Source organism: Pristis pectinata, chromosome 25 (genome assembly GCF_009764475.1).
Source record: "Pristis pectinata isolate sPriPec2 chromosome 25, sPriPec2.1.pri, whole genome shotgun sequence".
Lineage (NCBI taxonomy): Eukaryota > Metazoa > Chordata > Chondrichthyes > Rhinopristiformes > Pristidae > Pristis > Pristis pectinata.
Genome location: NC_067429.1, coordinates 16791023 through 16798860, shown reverse-complemented (window position 1 = coordinate 16798860; position 7838 = coordinate 16791023).

The following is a 7838-nucleotide window of genomic DNA, read 5'->3' as shown; positions in this document are numbered from 1 at the left end:
GCTAAAGTTACCAGTTGTGAATCTTCAGTGAATACTGACTAAGAATGTGATAAAATATAAAATATCAACAATTTTGCAAAATGGGCATATAATTGGCAAAATACTTTTAATAGAATTAAAGGAAATATACAACATAGTTGCTGTAGGCTTGCTTGGTGCAGTTTGGAGGACATCGAAGGAGGTGGTCTATTGGGCAACACAATGGTGCAACTAGTAGTGCTGCTACCTCATAGCTCTAGCAGCCTCGGTTCAATCCTGATCTCGGTGTTGTCTGTGTACAGCTGGTATTTTCTCCCTGTGACCATCTGAGTTTCCTACAGGTGCTCTGGTTTGCTCCCACATCCTAGGTCGATAGGCTAATTGAACACTGTGAATCACTGCTAGTGTGTAGATAAGTAGTTGAATCCAGGGCAGTTGTTGGGAATGTGGGGAGAATAAAATGGGGTTTGTGTAGAACTAGTGTAAATGGGTGTTTGATGGTCGGCGCAGACATAGTGGGCTGACGGACTTGTTTCCATGCTGTGTGGCTCTATGGTTCTTTACTGGGATAATAAGGCTTTAGATGGAACTGAGCAGCAAAGGAATGGAAAGATGCAGACATTAAATGTAAGTTAATAAAATGATTCATTGAAATAAGCAATCCAAGTACTGGTGTTTATTTCTTGAGGCAGAGAATTCAAAGCAGAAGTTAAGCTATGAAATGAAGTGATATAAGATAAGCTTTCTTTATTAGTCACATGTACATCGAAACAGTGTAATACATCTTTTGTGTAGTGTTCTGGGGGGCAGCCTGCAAGTGTCACCATGCTTCCAGTGCCAACATAGCATGCCAACAACTTCCTAACCCGTATGTCTTTGGAATGTGGGAGGAAACCGGAGCACCCGGAGGAAACCCACGCAGACACGGGAAGAACGTACAAACTCCTTACAGACAGTGGCCAGAATTGAACCCGGGTCGCGGGTGCTGTAATAGCGTTACGCCAACCACTACACTACCGTGCCTGTCACATTGTGACTGTTCATGTCACTATGTGACATGAAGTGGGATTTGTAGAGGGTATAGTTGCCATCAAAGAATTGCTGGGCTGAAAAGCCACTTTTCCATGTGGTAGACTCTATTCCCAATACACATAATCGCCAAATGTTTTTCTGCATCATGCAGCTGAAAATCGTTCTGTCCCCAGAATGGAACGTGATAATTACATTTCCAACTCCACAATAACTCCAGTGCCAACTGAAAGTGATGTTTCCCAACTCCCCCAATTTGACTGCCCAAATGTCGACGCCAGCCATCCCCACACTGATCTGAATACCCAAATCTGCTCCCTGACGATCCTTCCACTTCCTGATCCAAAATTCCAGTTCCAACTGTCCACCCTCATCCCAGTCTGAATGGCTGTTGCATGAATCACGATCCCCATCTGCATCCGCAACATCTAAACTGCCAACCCTGATTTCTGCTTTCCAACCCCTATTCCCACAATATGCAAAGTGCCAGGCTGTGTCGTCTATTCCCACTCCTTCCAGAGCAGCCCAAAGGTTTTGTCACTGTGCGCCCCATCTTGGCCTCCATTGGAAGTACCAGGAATACCTTAGTGCAATGCCTAGTCAATTGTACCTGAGCCATAACGAGGGTTTCTAGGCCAAGTATCTGTGATAGCTGCAATTTTCAGGTGTGAAGTTGAACTAAACCAATCTTATAGCAATAAAACTATTACATGTCAAGAAAATTTTGCTGATCAATAAATTCTGTTGATTTTCCAAAGATGAGGCAAATACAGATCCTCAGTGTGGGCAGTTTTACTGGTACTCATTGTTAAGTCATTGTTTACCCATTACTGAAGCTGGATGCCTACCACTAATTTTCACCCCTCTGGACTCCTCTCTGGCCAGACTGTGGAATTTTATTTTTGAATAGGTAGGGTTGGTCATCGATGTAATTTGGTTGATGTGCCTCGAAATTGGATTGCATAGCATTGGAAATCAATCTAACCCCATTAAGTCATGTTTTTGATCAGTTCCAGGTCAAGTTCCAGGTCAAATTCCAGGCAATTACATAAGAACATAAGGAACAGGATTAGGCATCTGGCCCGTTGAACCTGCTCCGCCATTCAATAAGATCATGGCTGAACTGGCCGTGGACTCAGATCCACCTACCTGCCTTTTCCCCATAATCCTTAATTCCCCCACTATGCAAAAATCTAACTGTGTCTTAAATATATTTAATGAGGTAACCTCTACAGTTTCCCTGGACAGAGAATTCTACAGATTCACTACTCTCTGAGAAAAGCAGTTTCTCCTCATCGCCGTCCTAAGTCTATTTCCTCGAATCTTGAGGCTATGTGAGTTCTAGTCTCGCCTACCAGTGGAAATTATCAAACTCATCCTGTTGCCAGTCGCTCTTGCAATTCTGTCTTGATTTGCATCTCAGAGTCTGCATGGCATGAATCCATCATCAGTGTAATGCTCCTTTTGAAGTATTGCAGGTGAACATAGATGATGGTGCCCTGGGATTGCCAGTCATAAGGCACCTCCAGGAGAACAGTGTCTTAGTGTGTTCCTGGGAGTTATCTGAATTCTTGGGCCATTCCCCACAGGGAATCACAATCCCTAACACCCTGATCTCATTTCCATCCACAGACTAGGGGACTTGCAGGGTGGCACAGATAGTAGAGCAGCTCCCTCACAGATCCAGCAACCTGGGTTCAACCCTGACCTCCAGTGCTGTCTGTGTAGAGTTTGTGTGTTCTCCCTGTGTCAGCATGAGTTGTCTCCGGTTTCCTCCCACATCCCAAGAATGTATGGGTCAGTAGGTCAATTGGTCACTGTAAATTGCACCTACTCTATAGCTCAGTGGCAGAGTCTGGGTGGTAGTTGATGGGAACGTGGGAAGAATGGGTCAGGGTAGGGTAAATGTAAAAGTGGGTACTTTATGGCTGGCGTGGACTCAGTGGGCCATAGGACCTGCTTCTGTGCTGTAGCTCTCTATGACTCTCTGTCCACGTGATCCCCTTTTCACTGTCACTGCCAACCTGCACCTGTCCCCACTTCTGTATGCTGGCCTCTACCTCCGACCTGCTCCTCTCTTCAGGCATGATATCTGCATCCTTGCTTTCCCAGCCCCAGTGGTGTCATCCGTCTCCCCAATTGCCATCTACCTATTGATGCTGTGCATCAATGCCCTCCCACCTTCCTTCTTCCCCTTCACCAATTCCCACCCTTAGCCTCAATCCCAACTTGACCTTCTGAGCCCAACCTTGAGAGAAGAGCATACAGCAGCACATTTTCATTACTAGGGTTGTTCTGTCACCACATCCGCAACATTCCAACATACCTCCTGGGTTTGCTGACAATTCCAGGTTGCAGTCCACTCAAGCAGGGCAGTGATCTTGAAAACCTGGTCCTGCCACTCATGTGATTCAGTTATAGTTGGTCTCCTGTGCCTCCAACTTCTTTGAGAGGCTGAAGAGGATCAAGGTTTATTTTTTCATTGAATTCTATTAATGTCATAATGATCACATCAGTAGAGTAGACATTTTGCTCATCAGGAAGTAGAGACCTTTGACTGTACAGGATGCATCTTCCCTCACTTGTGTTTGATAACGGATTTCATTTTGTATTGGTGCATTTCATTGTTTCTCAACATTAATTGCCACCCCTTTATGATTACATTTTACAACATGATTTTAAAGAGGAAGCCTTTGAAGATTATGATGTTGATAAATAAAATACATGCCTTCCTCATGACATTTTCTCACCATTTTATATTGTGCAATTATCGAACATGTCAAGATATTGCGATATGAACTCACGTGATTTGATCACAGGAACCAATGTCATTATTTTTTTGAGAAGACCTGCTGCCAGCAACCAAATATTTCAAAATGGTGTGCAATTGTACCAAAAACTCTGCCCGTTAACACTTTACAGCCAAGAGCACACTAAAGTGTGCTTCACGAATAGAATATAACTAAAGATTAGATGATATATACTTTAAATGATTGAAGTTGCTGTAAGAATTTAGGATGTGCTGATCCTATGAATCTAATCCACCATCTGGGGTCACTCAGCATGTCCCCATCTGCACTACCTGGGCCAGATGTGGAGACGTGATCCCTCTGCACCCGGCAGCCGGGCAGTAAGGCCTCAACAGTGAGTAGGTGAAGCCTGACCCTGAAATATCTGATGGCCTTTGATAGGGTACAAGGCTGTGGGTGGAGCTTCATCTCATCAAAGCTGGAGCTTTTTAAAAGCCTTTTTTAAATATTTCTGAAATTATGGGACATGTAAAAACTATTACAAGTAATGTAGATAAATACTTTGCAGATAACAGCAAAATATTTATATTGTTTTAATTAAAATGAATGAGCGGAATGGCTAACACGAGGGGACATTTTAAGGTGATTGGAGGAAGGTATAAGGGGAATGTCAGGGGTAGGTTTTTTACACAGAGAGTGGTGGGTGTGTGGAACGCACTGCCGGCAGAGGTTGTGGGGGCAGATACATCAGGGACTTTTAAGAGACTCTTAGATAGATACATGAGTGATAGAGAAATGGGGGGCTATGTGGAAGGGAAGGGTTACGTAGAGCTTAGAGGATAAAATGTCGGCACAACATTGTGGGCCAAAGAGCCTGTACTGTGCTGTAATGTTCTATGTTCAAATCAATAAGATATTAAAGTAAAATGATTGAAAGAATCCACCAACCCTATTCCCTGGGCCTGGAATTGTCACTGAGTCTGCAGGGTCTTTGATCCTGTGCCTGGTCTGACTGACGCTACATCTCCACATGCAGTCCAGCAATGGAGCAGAGTAACAAATGCAATGGCATCTGTCAATATGCCCAAGACTTGCTGGAGGACCATGGAAGCCCAGGACTTGCTTGAATGGGGAAGGGTGAGTGCCAGTCAGTTCAGCCCACTCCGTTACTGTCTTGTAACTCATTTTAACTTCATTACTAAGTAACACTAGCTCTCATTTTCTGGTGGCCAACGCAGAGTACAAAATAACTATTAACACTGTGATATGCATGTTTCTGCGTAGGAATATGCATATGTTTCAAGCATCTGCACCACCAATGCTAACACTAATCACCAAGACCTCTGTTGTTCAACTTTCACCATTTTCTTTTCACCCTCCATGGAATCGCATCTCAGCAAGGGATCACAGCTTTGAGAACAGGGAATATAATTGGTTAAAAAAGATTTCTTTTTGAAGTACCTACAGAACCCCCTACATCAGTAAAATATGGCCAAAATGGAGTGGCAATTTTAAATAATATTTCCAGGTATTTTGTTTGCATAGGAGTGACATTATAATAAAGCAATTTGTAATTCACGTCAGCACAAACTTTCAATGATACAGAATCATATGACCAGCCCTGTAATGATACACGGTTATCTCTTGTAGTTTGCGGTAAAACTCCCTTATTTAGTCAATACTAAATACCATTGAACTGTCCTGACCAGCAGACTAAAATGATAATCATTAGCACTGTTAGCCAAATCCGCCAATGTCGGGTATAAGGGGTACTATGACCTGACAGATGTTTATAAAGTTATGAGAGGTCTAGATAGGACAGACAGTCCGAATCTTTTTTCCTGGGTAGAAATGTCAAGTACTGGAGCACTTGCATTTAAGGTGAGAGGGGGAAAGTTTAAGGAAGATGTACAGGGAGAGTTTTTTTTACACAGAGAGTGGTAGGTGCTTGGAATGGGCTGCCAGGGCTAGTGGTGGAAGCAGATATAATTGTGACATTTAAGAGGCTTTTAAATAGACACATAAATATGCAGGGAATGAGGGATATGGATCATGTGCAGGCAGAAGAGATTTAATTTAATTTGGCATTGTGTTTGGCACAGACATCGTGGGCTAAAGGGCCTGTTCCTGTGCTGTACTATTCTATGTTCCATGAAATCTTTTTGTTTCCATTAAGTACTGCCATTTGTTCAACATATGCTATGACCTTGGGCAATTTTACTGCGTATTTTTGATACATATCTGGCCTGTAGTCAATGTACCCTGACATTTTATTTGTTGTAATAGCATATTTAATTTTCCATTGCAAATCTCTTCAGGCTTACTAACTCTATGTGTTTGGAGGAACTTTGATGCATACCTTGTTTTAAAAAGTCACGGAAAGATATATCTTTTGTTTGCATGCACCTGTTTAGAAATTGGATTCCATCTATTTTTGGCGTGCTAAAACATTGCTTGTGCCAAATCACTGCAACAGTCATAAAATTGGTGAAAATACACTTTGAAGCAAAATTAGGGGTTTACAAGTGGAAGCAAGCACCAAATTGACATTTGCATGATTCCAACATGACCCTTCAGTTTATCCCAGTTCCTGACTCTATGCTGTGCAGAAATTAAAAAGGGCATTAACTCTCAAATTTACACTCCCCACAAGTCACACAGCATACCATGGCTGCCATGGAAGACACAATGACTCAGGTGGGAGGGAGGTGGCTCCCACATTCACTTTAAGGGACAATGTCATGGTCAATGAGATTGTCATGGTTAATGTCAGGAGAGTAATCCTGTGTGGCAAGGAGAGCAGGATGTCTACTGTAAGAAGAGCCTAGAATGAGTCAGCTGCTGTAGTCTCATCCAGGAGTGATGCAGGAAAGAAATTTCATATCCTCACAAGGTATGTCGGGGTGTCATTGCTCAGATCTGCAGAGGGGGAATCCTCACAGTCTTTTATTGGAGAGGTCTGAGTTGTTAAGCCAAGTGCCACTGAGCAGGCACAAACAAGGAATTTAAGTAACCAGTGCAATGAATCAGTTATTTGTGAAAATTAGTTCCAACAAAAAGTCTGAACATGAAACACTAAACATTTCTCTTTCCACAGATGCTGCCTGACCTGCTGAGTGTTTCCAGCATTTTATGGTTTTGAGTTATTTACTTGTGTTCTGCTCACTGCTGGTGCACCTACAAAGCTGGATGTGAGGGATTTTTTTTTGTGTGATCTGGGTGTACTATGTCAATGGTAACATTTGGGGTATGAAGATAGTCACTTGGTTGCATTGGGGGGTTTCTCTTTTACAAAATCTTAAGGAGCATTGCCGTCAGGAAGTCCCTTATAACCTGTACTCAAAGTGCTTCCCTTCTCTGCTGAGCTGGGAGACAAGGCTGCAAATACTGGGCAGGGGTATACCCCAACACCTTTCTTTTCTTCCCTGCTACCCTCCAGGTTCCAGCTCGTGGCCCTCAGGGTTTGGCTCTCCTTGTTGCTATTCTTCATGCACGGTCAACTGTCTTGGGTTCTGCAATATTGTATGGCGTGTGGCGAACAACAAAGTGTCTACATCTGTTTGCCACCTATTACAGTGCAAACCTGGACTGATGCAGGCAATGAAATCACATCCTGAGAAGACCAATGGTGTTTTCCAGTATTGCCCTGGTTTCTGCTTGGCTCTTGTATCTGTGCTTAGCTGCTGTGGTAACGGAGTGTACTGCTGTGAGCCGCCGTGGAACTGGCCCTTGTTTGCCAGGATTCGTCCCTCCAGGCATTGCCGGTATTGAAAACGTCCAGCAGTTTAGACTTCCACAGGTTGTGGAAGTCATGTGTGTTTCACAGAAACATAGCATTCACCATGAAGAAATTCTTTTCATGATTCACAATAACTACAATGAGGTGTGGCAGTCTTTTCTGATGATGAAAAGGTTTGGGTTCTTAACGGGTGCACTCATGAACAGATGAGTGCAGTTAGTGGCTGCCTGCACTTGTTGGAAGCCAGCAATGATGGAAAATCCTAGTGCTTGAGATATCTTATTGGAAATAAAGTTGACAAAATTATTTCTTTAGGAATACAGTGCCCGAGCAAGCTCACT